Source organism: Sciurus carolinensis, chromosome 9 (assembly GCF_902686445.1).
Source record: "Sciurus carolinensis chromosome 9, mSciCar1.2, whole genome shotgun sequence".
In the NCBI taxonomy this organism is placed as follows: Eukaryota; Metazoa; Chordata; class Mammalia; order Rodentia; family Sciuridae; genus Sciurus; species Sciurus carolinensis.
Window position 1 is genome coordinate 133,502,016 of NC_062221.1, and position 18,739 is coordinate 133,520,754.

At 50.5% G+C, this 18,739-nt stretch overlaps 1 protein-coding gene across 4 annotated transcripts in view; it reads right to left on the reverse strand.

Moving 5' to 3' along the window:
* The window catches only part of Cldn14 (claudin 14), a 96,966-nt gene that overhangs the window by 9,015 nt on the left and 69,212 nt on the right, over positions 1–18,739 (reverse strand). The window contains exon 1 of one of the 4 annotated variants that reach the window (XM_047564870.1): positions 8,355–8,555. The exons of 2 other annotated variants lie outside the window; for them this stretch is intronic. The gene's annotated coding sequence lies outside the window, so the exon portion shown is untranslated. Of the gene's footprint in view, positions 1–8,014; positions 8,125–8,354; positions 8,556–18,739 lie in introns of those variants that run through there. One more of the 4 variants, XM_047564871.1, reaches the window with a different exon arrangement.

Here is an 18,739-nt window from a genome sequence, read left to right on the forward strand (position 1 = left end):
ATCCCATGTGGTGGCTGAAGGTAAGGAAACATGTTTTCTCACAATTCTGGAGCCTGGGAAGTACAAGATCCAAGGTTCTGGCTGATTCGTTTCCTGGCAAGGGCTCTCACTGTGGGCTCACTAGCTCTTATTTATGTACATGTGGAAAGAGACCTTCTCTTTTCCTCTTCTCCTAAGGCACTAATCCCATCATGGGGTCCCACTTTCATGACCTAATCCAACCTTAATTGCCTCCCAAAGACCCCATCTTCAAACACGGTGATGTGGTGGGTTAGAGCTCTCACATATGAATTTGGTGGGGGTGGGGCACACACAAACATTTAAGAACATTTCTCGAATGTTCTTGAAATTTCTCAAATGTATCAAGAGAAAAGTCAGTTCCCCAGTAGATTGCCTTCAGACCCAGTTTCAACCTCACTTCTTCCTGGTCCTACAGCAGACTGCCTTCTGACTGGAGCCTCAGTATCATCTCCTCTGGGCCTCCAGCCTCCTGGCCCATGCAGTGGATTTTGGACTTGCCAATCTCCATAATCACATGAGCCAATTCCTCATACATCTTATTAGTTCTTTGTCTCTGGGAGAGCCCTGACTTATACAGAGGCTAAAGGGAAGTCAAGAGACATTCTGTACAAAAACATTAAAAAGATAGTGCATCATGATCAGGTGGGCTTCATCCCAGGGGTGCAAGGTTGTTGGTTCAACATACTGAAATCAATAAACGTAATTCAGCACATCAATAGACTTAAAGACAAGGATCACATGGTAACAGGTGCAGAAAAAGCATTTGACAAAATACAACATCCATTCATGTCCAAAAGACTAGAAAAACTAGGGATAGTAGGAACATACCTCAAACATTGTAAAAGCCATATACATTAAACCCAAGGCTAACATCATTCTAAATGGAGAAAAATTGAAAGCATTCTGTCTAAAAACTGGAACAAGACAAGGATGCCCTCTTTCACCACTTCTATTTAACATAGTCCTTGAAACTCTAGCCAGAGCAATTAGGCAAAAGAAAGAAATTAAAAGTGTACAATAGAAAAAGAAGAGCTTGAACTATCCCTATTTGTCAACAACATGATTCTATATTTAGAGAGCAAAAAACTCCACCAGAAAACTTCTAGAGCTCATAAACAAATTCAGCAAAGTAGCAGGATATAAATTAATGCCCATAAATCAATTACATTCCTATATACCAACGATGAATCAGCTGAAAGAGAAATTAGGAAAACTATCCCATTCACAAAAACCTCAAAAAAATAAAACAAAATACTTAGGAATCAATCTAACAAAAAAGGTGAAAGACCTCTACAATGAAGACTACAGAACACTAAATAAAGGAATTGAAGACCTTAGAAAATGGAAAGATCTCCCATGTTCTTGGATAGGCGGGATTAGTATTGTCAAAATGGCCATACTACCAAAAGCATTATGCAGATTTAATGGAATTCCTATTAAAATTCTAACTATGTTCTTCATAGAAATAGAAAAAGCAGTCATGAAATTCATTTGCAAAAATATGAGTCCTAGAATAGCCAAAGCAATCCTTAATGAGAAAAATGAAGCAGGAGGCATCATAATACAAGACATTAAATTATACTACCGAGCTATATTAGCAAAACTAGCGTGGTATTGGCACCAAAACAGACATGAAGACCAATGGAACAGAATAGAAGACACAGAGACAAACCCACATAAATACAGTTATCTTATACTAGACAAAGTTACCATAAACATACATTAGGAAAAGATATCCTCTTCAACAAATATTGCTGGGAAAACTGGAAATTCATATGTAGCAGAATGAAATTTAACCCCCATCTCTCACCCTGCACAAAACTCAAAGTGGATCAAGGACCTAGACTTTAGACCAGAGACCTTGCACCTACTAGAAGAAGATGTAGGACAAAATTTCTATCATGTTGGTTTAAGAACCGACTTCCTCCATAAGACTACAAAAGTGTAAGAAGTAAAATCAAGAATCAATAAGTCAGATGATATCAAACTAAAAAGCTTCTTCACTGCAAAGGAAAATCAAGAATGTGAAGAGAGAATCCTACAGAGTGGGAGAAAATCTATGCCACCTACATCTCAGATAGAGCATTAATCTCCAGGATATATAAAGAACTCAAAAAACGTAACCAAACAAACTCAAATAACCCAATCAATAAATGGGCAAAGGAACTAAACAGGCACTTCACAGGAGAAGAAATACAAATGGTCAAAAAATATATGAAAAAATGTTCAACATCTCTAGCAATTGGAGAAATGCAAATTAAAACTACACTGAGATTCCATCTCAGTCCAGTAAGAATGGCAGTTATCAAGAGTACAAGTAACATAAATGTTGGCCAGGATGTGGGGAAAAGGTAGTCTGATACATTGCTGGTGGGACTGCAAATTGGTGCAACCACTCTGGAAAGGAGTATAGAGATTCCTCAGAAAACTTGGAATGGAACCACCATTTGACCCAGCTATCCCACTCCTCCATTTATACCCAAAGAACTTAAACTCAACATAGATGACGCAGTCACATCAATGTTTATAGCACTTCAATTTACAATAGCCAAGCTATGGAGCCAAACTCGGTGCCCTTCAACAGATGAATGGATAAAGAAAAGGTGGTATATATATATCCAATGGAGTATTATTTAGCTGTAAAAAAGAATGACTTTTGCCAGTAAATAGATGGATTTGGAGACTATCATGCCAAGTGAAATAAGCCAATCCCTAAAAACCCAAAGGTCGAATGTTCTCTCTGATAGCTGCAGGCGTGGATGCTAACACACAATAAGGGCAGGGGGAAGAATAGACATTTGGAAGATGAGAGAAACCGAAGGGCGTTTGCATGCCCCTGGGAATGACCCAGGGAGAGGGGAGACACCGTGATGTCCAGGAGATGTCCTGGAGTAGGGGACAGCGGGGCCTGGCGTGCAGACAGCTCTCTGCAGGCTGGTCCAGGGCGCCAGGAGCTGTGGCCATGGGCACTGATAGATGTTCTTGGATTGCTTCAGTTTTCCCCGGGAAACAGGAAGCAAAGCGATGCCTTGGGAAGGAAGATGCGGAGCAGGTTTGCATGGAGAGAGAGCGTGCTGTGTCTGCCCGGGGGACGGCGTGACTGCATGGAGAGGAAAGTCAGGTGCAAGTCAGCCCCGGGCCTGTGTGAGGTGGGGACCGTGAGGCTGCACAGAGGCCCTTGGCTGCCGGACAGCCTTCTCCAGCACAGGCGGGGACTTTTCTAAGGGGAAATGAGTTCGAGCGTGTGCACAAGGAGGGGGTGTACGGTGGGCCATGGAGGCAGAGCTGGGAGGAGGCGCGGAGCAGGGGGGACAGTGAGAGGCACAGCAGGGAGGCCATGGGAACCCTGCCAGCTGCCAGGGGCTGAGCAGGGGGACAGGACAGGCGTGCTTGCTGCAGTGACTGGGAAGCGATGGCATCGGCAGGCAGGGTGAGATCACAGGATGAGGGTCCCTCAAGAGGCAGGAGACCAGGGAAGAGGTGAAAGGACCACCCGCAGGGCAAGGAGCCACCATGAATCTCTCTGAGCCACTCGTCACCCCGTTGTCTCACCCTCTGTTCCAGGGGTGACATGTCCCCAGTGGTTCACTTAGCTTCCGCCTGTGAACGAGGGGAGGAGAACGGGACCAGAGGGAGGGCACTGAGGCACACACGCCTTTTAAGGACAGTCCTCGCTCATGACGCCGCAGTGAGCTGACCCGTGGCCCAGGCCTCTGACCCGCCCTCGCGTCTGTGTGAAAAGCACCTGCGTCCTCACAGCGGTTCCTCCTCCTCTGACACCTGGGGACGGGGTGGAGACACGGGGGCTGGGAGATGATGACCTCTCGTCTGGGCAGGGAAGGTGTTGCAGGGCGTGTGCGTGTGACCCGCCCAGCTGACGGTGAGACCCGGTTTTCCTGCTTTTCTCCTTCTCCCCTTCCCCTTGCCTCTGCAGGGCAGCTTTGGCGGCGGGTGTGCCCCAGGCGTGTGGGACAGGCAGCTGCCCGCCCACCACGGTGGCTGGCTCCACTCCCCGGCTCAGATCTAGCTGTTCCAGTCAACTGGCTAGAATTCAGTGGCTCTCCGGCCCGGGATGGAGCTGCCTCTTGGAGAGCCATAAAAAGACCCTGAGGCCCAGGCCCCCCAGAGTCTGGTGCCTGGACTGGGGGGTCTGCACCTGGGAATTTTTGAGCTCCCCTCCCCAGCCAGGTGGCTGGACATGCAGCCACGGTTGAGAACCAGATTAAACTGAAGTGACTGAAGTGACTTGAAGAGTCTGAAACGGGCTGGGGTTGTGGCTTAGTGGTATCTTGCTCGCCTAGCATGCTCGAGGCCCTGGGTTTGATCCCAGCATCACATAAAAATAAAGGTATTATGTCCACCTACAACCAAAATTTAAAAAAAGAGTCTGAAAGAAACCCATGTGCACACCTATGACCCCAGTGACTGGGGAGGCTGAGGCGGGAGGATCCCAAGTGAAGACCAGCCTTGGCGACTTAGCAAGACCCTGTCTCAAAGTAAAAAAACAAAAAGATCCGGGGACGTAGTTCAGTGGTTGAGCTGGGTTTAGTTTCCAGTAGGGGGTGGGGGCGGGGAAGAGTCTGAAATGTTGAACCAAGTCATGTCCCAGTGTCTGCTCTGCTGGGCCTGCCCGCTGTGGCCTCCTCTGAGGTGGAGACTGTCTTGCCTGGCCGGACCTTTTCCCTGTTCCCTGAATAGTGTCTGATCCACTACAAGCCTTTGGCTCTCTTACTCCCTCTTCTCAAATCCTCTTCTTCATCTAACCTGTGTTCTTCCCCAATCCTTCACCCTGAACTTCCACCTGCCTCTATAATTCTTTTGACAGCGGAGCATCTGGAAAGAAGGGGTTCCTATTCACCCTTTGGCACCCACCTTCCCAGCACCCCACAGAAACCTGCTTGAGCCACGAGGGCCCTCTTTCTGGATCCCGTACGTTAACCCCCTGCCCAGGGCCTTGCTCACGCCGTACCCCGAGCTCCCTCCCCAGTCCCTGGAATGCTGCTCTTGGCCCAGAAGTTACCTACGCACATTTGTATTTTCATGGATGACCCTCCTCCTGGCTCTGGTCCCAAAGAATGACATCGACATAAAAATATGGTGGGGTCCCTCCTGGGGGAGGCTAGTCTGTGTTTCTTAAAACATTTGAGAAGTTCAGACTTAGTCGAGCCAGGTGTGAGGTTCAGGTCAGGAAGTCCTGGTAAAAGGAAGACCCTGCTGACACAGGGCACGTGGCCTTGCAGCTTGGTCTTCAGGGAGGTGACCCAGCTGTGCCTCCGAAGCTTCCGGGTGCCACCAGTCACTTTACCTGCTCTCAGAACCAGCTGCAGAATTTGCAGAACTCAACATGAATGAAAACGTAGGGCCCTTGTTTGTGAATCAAGAAATTCAAGGTGGCGGCAGCCGACAGCGTGGGCTTCCCTGTGACGCTGCCGCAAGCCTGGCCCCCAGCCTGGCCTGTGGTGGACGTGCCCAAAACTGGACCTAGGGATTTTTCTTCTCTTAAAGGGAGGCGGGCATCCAGTGAGAATGTTGAAAGAAACAGGAGACAGACACTCCTGCAGCGTCCTGTAGAATACAAAATAAGGCTTTGTGTGTTTACTTTTTCTTCACTTAAAGTGCAGCCCCGATGCCTTTGTGAATATCTGCCAAGGAGGAGCCTTGCCGGTCTCCCGTGCCGGAGCGTGGCTTCCAGCTGAAACGGACGGGGGGCTGCCCGCCTCGGTTTTCATCTCCGTTGTCCATGGGAGCTGTGGGGCCCCTGGCCTGCTTCTTGCTCCCGGACTCCTCTGCTCCAGGTCTCCCACCCTGGCAGGAGTGGAGCGCGGGAGGCAAGCACACTCTCTCCCTGCTTTCCTTTACAGAGTCGCCCAGTAGGGAGGACAGTGGAGGTGGAAAGTAGACAGCAGGCCAGAGACAGTGGAAAATTCCCTGGGCGATGTTGCCCGGGGGCCCCATGGAAAGGCCTGGCACTGCCCACGGGAGGAAGACACAGATCAGCTGGAAGGAGGAACGTTTCGAGCTTAGAAGTGCCAAGAGTCACTCCCGAGCCGGCAAGGCTGACCACCTGCATGAGCCTGGAAAACAGACTTCCACTCGGCTTCTGTGTAGGGCAAGATCTTTTCTGAGATAAGCGAGAAAATGAGTTTTCAACATGAACGTATTCAATTTTATTGATCTTCATCTTAAAAAAATGAACTGGAGGAAATATTTATTAATCATATATGTGTGTACGTGTGTGTGTGTATGTGTATTTTGGTACTTGGATTTGAACCCAGGGACAGTCTAACACTCAGCTATGTCCTCAGCCCTTTTTAGTTGTTTTTACTTTGAGACAGGGTCTTGCTAAGTTGCGGAGGCTGGCCTTGGACTTGTGAGCCTTCTACCTCAGCCTCCTGACTTGCTGGGATTACAAGCCTGCACCATGGCGAACAGCTTATTAGTAATATCTTTGCAGCACCACAGGTAGAGCCTGTGTTTTTCTCTGTAGATGCCCTCAGGTGCCCTGGCTCCCTTGAACCGATGGGCGAGTACAGCGCAGTAAACCGAGGAGGTGGGCGGATCAGACGGAGCCAGATAACAGGGAGGCTGCTCAGCCTCGTGTGACTCACTGACTGTCTCGTGTGACTCCTGGCTGTCTCCCTTGGAGCAGTGACTTTCCAAAGCTTTTCTAGAAGATGCCAAGATAATATGTGTGACAACCTAAGAGCCAGGTTGGATCCCTCATATCACAAAAATAAAACAAAGCAAAAGAAAACAAAACAAAACAAAAAAAAACTCTGGAAGCCCAGGCGGGGAGGGCATCAACAAACACAAGGCTGCTCTACTGAGGTTGTAGCATCCTCACAGCAGAAACTGTGCCCCAAGCAGGAACCAAGCAGAGACAGGCACGAGCGAGATGCGCCCCAGACCCAGGCGGGGTGCTGGAGGCTGGGGGATTGGGCAATCCCCCAGATTCCTGACTTCGAAACTGAACCCAGGGCTTAAGAGATATTTGGCCTTGAAAACTGGAGGAATTAGACCTTTGGGTAGCAACTCACAGCCAGAAGCCAGCACCCCGGGGCTGCAAGGTTTGGGGACATTTTCAGGCACTGATCCTGGTTCCCTTTCTGTTTGTCTGGGGTCCTCCCGCCCATCCTGGGCAGACTGTGGCAGCTCTTGGAATGTGGTCTGGAGGCAGTGGAAGGATTAGCTCATGGATCAGATCACAGGCAATTTCCCCCCTTCGGTACCAGGTTTTACCATTATTAAGAGACATCTAGCCGGGCGCGTGGCACATGCCTGTAGTCCCAGTGGCTCAGGAGGCTGAGGCAGGAAGACGGTGAGTTCAAAACCAGCCTCAGCAACTTAGTAAGGCCTTAAGCAACTCAGTGAGACCCTGTCTCTAAGTAAAATACAAAAAAGGGCTGGGGGTGTGGCTCAGTGGTTCAGTACCCAAAACAAAAAAACACAAAAAATCTACAAGTTTCCTGCCTCTTCTCCAGTGCCAATATGTGTATGCAGAGGAGCAGGGGAGGGGTCACAGGGGCGAGGAGGACATGGCTCCTAAGTCTAGAAACTCCGAGTACTTTGCACGGCCCTCTTTGCTGGACAAACAAAGGAATAAGAACCAACAGAAGCAGGCAGCGCCGACAAGTCACCAAGCTGACTTGGGAGGGTCTCAAAACACCCACGGATTCAGTCCCGGCTCCCCAACAGGCCCTGCAAGCAACAAGAGTTCTGCCCAGACGCTCAGGAACTGCACTCTTGTCCCACCGGCCTCGTCAGAAGCCCGGCTGCCCTCACTCCCAGCTGCTTAGGATGCCCGGGGCTCCAGGCCCAGCCTGAAGCTGTTTTTCTAGCTGTAGCCGTAGCGTCACCCGGAGAGTACCAGGCCACCAGGCTGGCTTCCAACCTCACCCACCCGCACTCCTGATTGGTGGGGGCCTCAGAGCTTCTGACACAAATGACTTCCAACACCCGGCACCCCCCATTCAAAGCTTCACCCCAAACTCACATGCAGAACACTTGAGTCCCATTCGTCTGGCTGCTGGGGACCCCGCTGGGACCCTGCTGCGCTCCTGTCTCCCTTCTCTCACTGCTGGGAAGTTTCAAGGCCTGGACAGTGACGGAGCTCTCCGAGCCGGGTTAGGAGGGAGCTCACACGTGCCCTCGGGTTAGAAGGTTAACTATCCCGTGCGCACCGTGTGAGGTGGCTTGGTGGAGGCGGTCATTCAAGACCAACCAGAAGTGGCCTTTCCGCGTTTTAGAACAAGAATGCCCGAGACAGCTACACGGTCATCTCCTTCCTAAAATATGCTCCACCGGTTCCCGGCGGCTGGCAGGTAAATCCTTACCTCCCCAGGTGGTCCAGCCTCGCCCCTGCCCGAGCTCCTTGCTCCGGGGCCATTGGTTGTTCACTGGTTTCTCTGCATCCTTGCTGAGGGCTTCCCCGAAGAGCCACCCTAGTCCTGTCAGTGACTAAAAGCCCTCAGCAAATCCCCTCCTGATCCCGATCGTCTGGCCACAGTGACCTCTGAGCTGCTCACCTAGCTGTTGACCCCACTCTGTTCTGGACTTTTCTCCTCTTGAGCAACTCAACCTGCCGGCTCTGCGGGTCCTATTCTGAACAAGGCGTGACTTTTATTTTTTGGCTCCAACTGTAGCCATAATGGCTTAGGCGATGTCCTCGGGTGGAGGGAGGAGCTGGGTGGGTCGAGGGGACAGTGCAGAACATGGACGACGTGCCCTGAGTTGAAGATAAGCAACGCAGGGAGATGGGGAGCTAGTGCCCAAGGAAGAAAGTGAGACTTTGGCCTTGAGGGCCCAGGAGGGCTGGACAGGCTCTGCTGAAGTTAGGACAGCCCCTGAGCGTGGCCAGGGAACAGGCCACGTGAGAACACTCCAGCCCCTTCCCGGGTGCTGCTGGTGATTCTGGGATTCAAAAGTGTATTGAAGGAAGGAAGGACTGTATAGAGGGAGGGGAGGGGTGGGAGGGGTGGGGGGGAAGGGAAAAAAATGGCAGAATGAATCAAACAACATTACCCTATGTAAATTTATAATTACACAAATGGTATGCCTATACGCCATGTACAGACAGAGAAACAACATGTATCCCATTTGTTTACAATTAAAAAAAAAAAAACGTGTATTGGAAGTCTCTGCTTTAACTTGACATGCATTTTTGTCCCTTCCTCATTGATTCTCCGTGGTCAGGTATGGGGGCGACCTGGAGCCTCCCTCAGCACTCCTAAGTCTTCCAGTTTTGCTTGGAGTTTCAAAAAGAATGCAGGAGGGAACTCCGGCTGGGGGAACGGCCCTGGGGTGGGCCAGCGGCCTCTCCCTGTGTCCCGGCAGGGGGATGGGGATGGACAGGAAGGGGAAGCACCAGGACCTTGGAGCAGCTCCCAAGTGTCTGCTAAGCGCTATTTATGGAGAACAGGTCCCAGTCCGCAGTCCTCCCCACTTCTTTGGAAGCAATAATCATAAATGAAAAACCTTTGGTTCAGGACTGCTCCTGGGGCCAGCCCTCGTGGGCTCAGAGAGCCTTCCACATATACTGTCTCACCGTCCGAGCCAGGACACTTACATAGGCCACCCAGCTCGCTGGGCAACGCCCTCCACCCCTGAAGAATCACAGTGGAGCTGAAGCGGGCACGGGAAGGAGCTGAGCTGGAGGTAGAACACGTGCTTCTGTTAAACAACGAAGTTTTCAGAACATTGGCTCCTGCCAGGGGCCCTAGCATATGTTGTAAAATGCACCCATATTATCTTCACTTTTATGCTACAAGTTTCTGGAGATGACTTTTTGTAATTTTGCACTTGGGATGATTTGGCTACAGGTAATGCATTTAATTTAAAACTGCCTTTGGTTTCCTGGCACTGATTGTGTATTCTTGGGAAATCCTGCCGAGAGAGAAATGTAAACTCTAAATTATTTTATTATTTATGACATGTTTTGAAGTATTTCATTTAACAATGAGTGAGGTGGACCTATTGCAATGTTTTGTAGACATTTCATTAAACCTTGATTAGTCTTGATTTTCTTTGGAACAATCATTCCTATTCTGGCCTGAAGTATGTAAGGACCCAGCTCAGAGGCTCCTGATGGATAAAACAGCTTCTCCCGGGCGCCCGGGGCAAAGTTACAGGGACATCACATGACTTGGCCTAAATATAAGGGCATTGATTGATTTGTTTTTCATTCATCCAAAAGGTATTGAATTCCAGCCCGTGTGAGCACCAGGGTGCTTGGTGAGAAGGGCAGATCCTCCCCCGCCCTCTCCGGGCATGGGATCAGCTGGCCAGTGCCCGGGGAGTCGGGGGCAGGAAGGTTTGCCTCGGAGTCTCCTGCCCTCTCTCCCAGACCGCCGCGTCACTGGAGCCGCAGTGTGAGGGACACGAGATTCTTCTCTGTATACAACTGGCAAAGGGTGTTGTCAGCCTGGCAAAGGGCTCCTGTGTCTTTGGTTCAGGAATTGGAAGGATGAGTCTCTGGGTCAGGGAGGCAGCTCAGGACCTGGTCCCTCCCAGGCTTTGCCCCCTGGTGGGTGTGGGGACCTGGCTGCTAAGGTGCTGGTGTGGACGTGGGGCCTTCATCTAGGGAAGCAGAGCAAGAAGCCAGGCTCAGACCCACCGAGTGCAAGACGAAGAGACGACCCGTCTCGGAGAGCGCCTCCTCACCACGTGAAGGGCCCCGGGACAGGAGCAGGGTTACATCCATGGCAGGACACTGACCAGGACACAGGATTTGCTGACTCACCAGAGTGGAGGAGTGTGAGGGCATCCAGACCATCCCGCCCAGACGTCTGGATTGAAAGTCATTTGAATGAAAGGAAAATCCCACACAATTACTCCAAAGACAAGTGAAGAGGAAGAGGGCCAGAGTCGGGTTCTGTATGTGTAGGAATGTCCCTCAGAGTCCCCACCAGAAAGCCCCAGATTCTGGGTTAAGATCCTTTCTGACAAAAAGAACAAACTGCAAATTCAGAGATCATGACTTTTCACCAAGTGAACAGCCCTGAACCTTGGCCAGCAGTTTCCTGGGGCTCCCATAACAAGGCTCCACAAACTGGGAGCTAAAGACCCCGGAACGTTTCCTCTCGCAGTTCTGGAGGCTGGAAGCTGACAGCCACGGTGTGGATGGGGCTGCCCCTGAGACGCTGGAACAGGGCCCACGTTACCAACCGCACCCTAACTTATGACACCCACAAAGACCCTGTCTCCACACAAAAGGCAACTCAAAGTGGGTCAAGGACCTCGGAATCAGACCAGAGACCCTGCACCTAATAGAAGAAAAAGTAGGTCCAGATCTTCATCATGTCGTCTTAGGACCAGGCTTCCTTAACAGGACTCCCAAAGCACAAGGAATAAAAGCAGGAATCAATAATTTGGATAGATTCAAACGAAAAAGCTTTCTCTCAGCAAAGGAAACTATCAACACTGTGCAGAGAGAGCCTACAGAGTGGGAGGAAATCTTTACCACACACGCTTCAGATAGAACACTAACCTCCAGAATCTATAAAGAACTCAACTTTACACCAAGAATACCAATAACCCAGTCAATAAATGGGCTAAGGAAATGAGCAGACACTTCACAGAAGATCTACAAGCAATCAACAGATATATGAAAAAGTGTTCAACATTTCTAAGTAATGAGAGAAATGCAAATCAAAACTACACTAAGATTCCATCTCACCCCAATTAGAATGGCAATTATCAAGAATACAAGCAACAACAGGTGTTGGTGAGGATGTGGGGAAAAAGGTACACTCATACATTGCTGGTGGGGCTGCAAATTAGTGCAGCCACTCTGGAAAGCAGTGTGGATATTCCTCAGAAAGCTTAGAATGGAACCACCATTTGACCCAGCTATCCCACTCCTTGGCCTATACCCAAAAGATCAGCATATACGACAGTGACACAGCCACATCAATATTTATAGCGGCTCAATTCACAATAGCTAGATTGTGGAACCAACCTAGATGCCCTTCAATAGATGAATGGATAAAGAAACTGTGGTATACATACACAATGGAATATTATTCAGTCATAAAGAAGAATAAAATTATGACATTTGCAGGTAAATGGATGGAGTTGGAGAATATCATGCTAAGTGAAATAAGCCAATCCCAAAAAACCAAAGGCCAAATGATTACTCTAATAAGTGGTTGATAATACAAAACAGGGGAGGGGGAGATAAGGGAAGAGTGGAAGAAGGATGTTGTGTAGACGGAAATGAGGGGTGGGGAGGAGATGGGGAAAGAAAAGATAATAGAATGAGACAAACATCATTACCCTGTGTACATGTATGAAGACGCAAATGGTATGACTCTACTTTGTGTACAACCAGAGAAATCATAGTTATACTCCATTTGTGTACAAAGAATAAAAGTTAACCCCCCCATTTCCAAATAAGGTCACATTCACAGGTACCAGGGGTTAGGGCTTTGGCACAGATTTTGGGAGGGGCAGAATTCAACCCATAACAGCTAGTCCTGTGTCCCACCAGTTACTTATCACTAGCTCTAAGACATGGAGTGAGACTATTTCCCCTAGAGCTCATCTGTTGCCAGTGCTGCCCAAATCCAGGTGGGTCAGTGAAGAAGAGGGTCAATGCTGCTATGGTCAAGTTCACTTCCAAACATGAGGCAAAGGCAAGGCACCTCCCGACCCCACACCCTGTTCTGAAGCTGCCCCTGTGCCTCATGAACCGTCCCACCCGGACATTAGTGCCCAGAGTGACAATAAAGACAAAACACGTCACTGTCCAGAGACCACACAGCCCGCTGTGGGGAGCCCTCCTTCCCGTCCATTACGAACTATGACATTTTTCTATTTCTCAAAGTCATCCTTTATAAATAACCAGCATTATTAACAGGGCTTCATAGTCTACTTAGAGTTGGAGAGAATTTTACTTAGGAAAATTACAAATAGAGGCTAGGAAGCTAATTGGTGGCAAATATCGTTAGAAGAAGAGAGGAAAATGAATTCAGTCAGCTCCTGCTCACGCTTTCCTCTTGGCAAGCGAGGTGTGACTGAACTCAGGCTGCGCCTGCTCAGGCTCTGGCTGCAGAGACGCACTGGCTGATGCTGGCAGGTGCACAGAACAGGAAGGGCCAGGACGAGGACTCGCTTTCATGTCCCTGCTGCCCGTGATGTAGCCGACAACCGTCTCAGCAACAGGCATTTCGACACCGTCCTGGGTTGGCTCATCGCTCTTCCGTGTTCTGGTTTGTCTATTTGGAAGATTTGACTTTTTGAAGAGATAGATGCCAATAACTTCCCAGTTAAGGTGTCCAGGGACCATCTGACGGATAGTGACATCCAAAAAATCATGTCTTAAGATATAAAGAGATCAAAAGAATTACAAATGGGAACTCAGACAGGTCTTTGCACACTCGTGTGCACAGAAGCACCATTCACAATAGATAGGAGGTGGAGTCATCCCAAGTGTCCGCTGAGGGAGAATGGACCAACAAACGGTGGTGGAATATTGTTGAACCCTGAAGAGGAAGGAAATTCTGACCCTTGTTACAACATGGATAAACCTTGATAACATTGTGCTAGGTGAAATGGGCCGGTCCCTGAAGGACAAATATTGTATTCTTCCACTTAGCTGAAGTACTTAGAAGAATAGTTGAATTCAAGTAGAAAGTAGAATGGTGAGTTAGCAGAGGCTGGAGGAGTACAGAAATGGGAAGCTGCTGCTTCATGGGTACAGAGTTATGATGTGGGAAGATGAAATGTTCTGGAGACAGATGGTGGCGATAGTGGCACAACAATGTGAATGTACGTAATGCCACAGAACTGTCCCCCTCAAATGGTTAAAATGGTAATTTACGTTATGTGTATTTTCATTAGTAGCTTTCCAGTACTACAACAAAATGTCTGAGAATCAACTTAATAAAAAGAAGGAAGGTTTACCTTCACTCACAGCTTTAGAGGTTTCAGTCTACAGTCAGTTGGCCCTGCTGCCCTGGGGCCTGTGGTGAGGCAGCACTTCATGGAGGGAAGTATGTGGTGGAGCAAAGCTTCCTCTCCTGGCTGGGACGGGAGAGGGGAAGTGAAGAAGCAGGGTCCTGAGTTGCCTTGGAGGGCACATCTGTGACCTGCAGACCCCCAGCCTCACCTCTTGCTGTTTCCCCACCTCCCAATAGTTCCAAGCTGGGGACTGAGCCGTTAACCCCGGGGCCCTGGGGGCCGTTCCAGATCCCCACCAGAGCAGTATCTTGCTGAAATCCTAGAAGGCCCTGGGTGGGCAGGAGCCGATCTGAGCGACCGCCCTATGGAAGGTGGGCTGGCGGCCGGCTGTTAGTTCCTGAGGTCGCGAGTTTCACGGGAATGAATGTGCGCGGATACTAGTTGAAACAACACTCCCCTCTATTCTACCTGATTCTGAGCCGGGGAGCAAATCCAGGCCCCAGCGCAGCCCAGGAAAGGGCGCCTGGCAGGGTCCGGGCGGTGGAGCACCGACCCCGGGCAGTGGGCCCTCCGTCCTCGGGGCCGAGCTGCGCGAGGCTCCCCTGGCTGGGGGCCCTCACAGGAAGAGCTGGCCGTGTGGCCCGGGGTGGGACCTGGTGAGCAGACTGGAGTCCTGCGGGCTGGAAGACTGACCAGCGCTCTGGACGAAGGTCAGACGTGTCCTGGACGCCGCCTGACGCTGCCTCCTGGACGCACAGGTCTGCTGGCGCCAAGGGTCACACCTTGTAACCTCCTGTGTCCTCGCAGCTCTGGGCGGCAGTGGCTGCTGTCCCGCCAGACATCTGTCCGGCACTCGCAGCTGATCTCAAGGATCTGAGTTCCTCCCGCTGCCTGTTCGGCTCGGAGTCGCGACCCTCCCAGGAGCTGTCAGAAGAGGCAGGAGTCCCGAGCAAAGGGCTGTGAGGCAGGGCCGGGTCCAGGCACCGAGCAGGATGGGGAGTCGTTGCAGGAACTGTCCCGCGCGTGGCGTTCTGGGTGGTCTTGTTCTCCACCCCCACTCCCCGCTGTGGGGCCAGGATGACTTCGAAGGGGCCCCAAACGCCTTAAGAATCCGACAGTCGCCACATCGGGCACTGCGGGATGAGGGAGTCAGAGGCTCGGAGCCACTGGGTGGCTGACGGAGGGCGCGCTGAATGTTCAGTGTGGCGCACATGGAGCCGAGCCTGTGCCCGCCCCCCTCCTGAACCCGAGCCCGCATGTGGCCGTGGGCACAGACACACACGGCTACACACAGATGCACACCCGTACATTCACACGTCTTCTCCTGAAAGGACGTTTGGCAGCAGCAAAGCCAAATCTCTGAGTTCTCAGCAATTCAGGTAGAAAGGAGAATAAGGTTGAGCCTGAGAAAGGCCTCAGGTTAAACTCGGAGGCTGCTCATCCTTCACCTTTTTCAGTAGGAAACTTTGGTCAGTCGCCACCCTAATCCTGCGTCCAGCAAACTACCTAGGGTCACAATGACTTCAGGCCACGATCTGGCCCATGAACAAAGATCCCTAGATACCCCAGTGAACCCTGATCAGGGAGGCTCCTTGCTGAGGTTTGTGCCCTAAAAATAGGCACGGAGTCACTGGCTCAGCTCGTGATAATCAGGACTCCCGCCTCAGCTGGTGACCGCCTCCATGAAGAAGCAACGACACACAAAGCTTGGGAAAACAGCAGAGCAGGTGCTGAAACGCAGTTCAGCGAGCCAGGAGCCCAATGTCAAAGTCAACGCCATCATTTTAATTGCCAAGTTCCTTTGGGCCTTTTCATGTTGGCTTCGTGGAAATTTATGTTCGCTGGGAAGACTATTTGCTGCAGGATCTTGCTGTGTTCATGTCGCCCGGTAATAAAAACCATCTGCCTGAAGCCTTTTTGGAACAAAAAGGGGTATAAACAAATAAGCAAATGGTCATAAAAGATCAGGAGAAGGGACAGGTTTGTTTCAGCAGGCCAGTGTTTGCAGGAGGCTGGAGACTCCTGCGGGTCATGTGTAAGGCCATTGTGAAACACGGACAGGTTTGGAACAAGCCTCCTGTCGGGAGGCTGGGCGGGGGTGAATGGACCCTGCTCGCTTCCTGAGACCCCGCTCTGGGCTTGGGCTTCACCATGGGAGGAAGAACTGCAGCATGAAGCCACAGTCCCTGCGGTGGTTGAATCTTGTGCCCTCCAAACTCACATCCACTCAGAACTTTTTGGAAATGGAGTCTTTGTAGATGTGATTAAAATACATTGAGATTGTGCTAGATGGGCTGCCATCCTTAAAGAAAGAGGGGACACAGGGGGAGTCAGTCAAATGAAGACGGAGGCCAAGAGTGGACAATGCAGCTTACGCCAGGGAGCACCAAGGAGCAGTGGAGCCCCTGGAGGCTGGAAGAGGCAGAGGGTCTTCAGAGTGAAGTTGGCCCTGGGGACACTTGGGTTTGGACTAATGGCCACCTGCACTGAGGGAGAATAAAGTTCTCTGTATGAGGAAATCAGATGGTCCCCTTTCTGACTGGGAGCACCGAGGCCCCAGGGCTTCATGCGGAGAGAAGGGACACAGATTCGAGGACCCCGTCAGATTCCTTTAGGTTAGGAATTGAGGACCAGGAGCAGGACAGAATGTTCCCAGGACACTTGTTTGCTGGCTGTTTCCTGCCACAGGAAGGGTGACGGAGGCTCTCTGGAGCTCAAGGAAGAAACAGGGCAGCCTCCTAGTGAGCCACTGAGGAGAGGGGGCTCTGAGAAGCCGCCTGTCCTCCTGGTCTCAGGATCAGCTCCACAGATTGGGGTGCGGGGTGCACTGCAGAGGTCCCAGTTGAGTGGGAGTCTGTGAGCAGAGAGGGCCGCTCTTCTGGCTGCCCTGGGAGGCAGGGCGTGGAGGAGAAATGGCGAGAGTGCCTGGGTTTTGGCTTCTGGTGGGTTCTCATGCCCTCAGCAGGGCAGTGCTCTCGTAGGCCAGGCATGGGCAAGAGAGAATTTTCAGAGTTCCTTTAGTTCCTACGACCATGTAAAGATTCAGGACTAGGGATTGGATCTGTGAGGTTCTCATCGTCTAGAAATTTCAGGACATTGTATGTAAGCTCTTGCTAACAGGGAAGCTCAATTCCCCAATCCTGGTGCTTGAGAAGGGGGCCAAGAAGGGGAATCCAGGGGCCATATGTTTGCTTTGATCTTTCCCAAATCTAACACCTTGGAGGGGGAGCTTTGCTTCGGTTCCCTGTTAGGGATTCGGTTAGGAGACAGACCCATCTCAATATGGGGGTCGGGTAAGTACAACATGACTGGAGGAAGGTGGAATGAATAAGTTAGGATTCTGACCGCCTTCATCCCTGCTGTGGTATGGAGGAGAAAAAGGGTTCTCATATGTACCCAAAGTAGGTACAGCATGTGCCTGAGTCGGCTGGAAACCAGTGGCCCACCTTGACCAGGAATGGGGTGGGGATCCCATCAGATCTCGGGGGATTGCGTATGAGATCCTCCAAACTCAAGCTCTTAGTCCCTCAGTCCAGAGTCTTCAGTTGGGACACCGAGTGGATGAAGGTAGACCCAGACTACAGGTCCTGGGTGGACGCCTGTCAGGACACTCAGGAGCACCAGCACAGTGGCCTGAAAAAGAGTGCACAGAGAGGAGGACTGTCCCTTCCCCATGGAGACCACAAACTTGCCTGTATACCTGCTGCCATTTTGAGCGGTGGGGAGGAGGGAACGGCATTGGTGAGAGCTGACTCAGCATCCACCTACTGGAACCCATTTCAAAGGTTTTGTTTTTCAACAAGAGGGTATGGAGAGAAAATTAATGACAAATTGAAGTTCCTTCTGCTACCTGTGGAAGAGGGTCTCACAAGGAAGAGGACTGTAGAAGATGTATGATCCCTGAACAGATGAATGGTCTGGGTCAATCTGAGACCTCGCTACCCAGGCATGGAAAGACGATTGTTACAGACTGAATCGTGTTCCTCCAAATTCCCATATCAAAGTCCTGATCCCCAGTCCTTATCTTAATTGTCCCTATAAAGGCCCTATCTCCAAATACAGTCACATCTGATGGATTTGGAGATACAGCCTTTATGGGGTAATAAGGTACAATGAGATCACATGGGTGGGTCCTAATTCAATATGACTGGTGTCCTTATGAGAAGAGGAATTAAAATGTAGATACACACAGAGGGCAACCATGTGAGGACAGGGAGAAGATGCCAAGGAGAGTGGCCTCAGGATTGATCCCTCCATCTTAGACTTCCAGCCTCCAGAACTGCAAGGAAACAAATTGCTATTGTTAAAATCACCAAGTGTGTAGTGTGCTTTGTTACAGCAGCCTTCACAGACTAATACGATGGCTATGCTTGAGGCTCCAGGGGACAGAGCCTCCCTGCAGACTAGCTGTCTGACCGAGGACCACAAAGGACCCTGGAGCTGCCTCCACTCCCCTTGGATGCCAGCTGTTACATGAGATTCCAGGGCTGAGAATCAAATGCCACATACAGAAGGGGCACTGGAACTTCTGACTGCATCAATTTTACCCTGCATTGACTGGGTGTTGTTCAATTGTGAGGACCTTGTGCCTGCTGGGCAAGCTCCCCACAACTCAGCTACGCCCCCCGTCCAAATCACCAGGTCTAATAACTCCACTAAGGAGCAGAATGAAGGTTCAAGACAAGCCACATCTAGTCATGGAAAAGTAAGCTTAAAATTTTTTGCTACTTAAATTTCATAGCCTAAGGAAGTCATACCAAAAATGCAAGCATTAACCTAATCTTAGAAGCAGGTGCCACTCTGCACATTTAATGGAAGC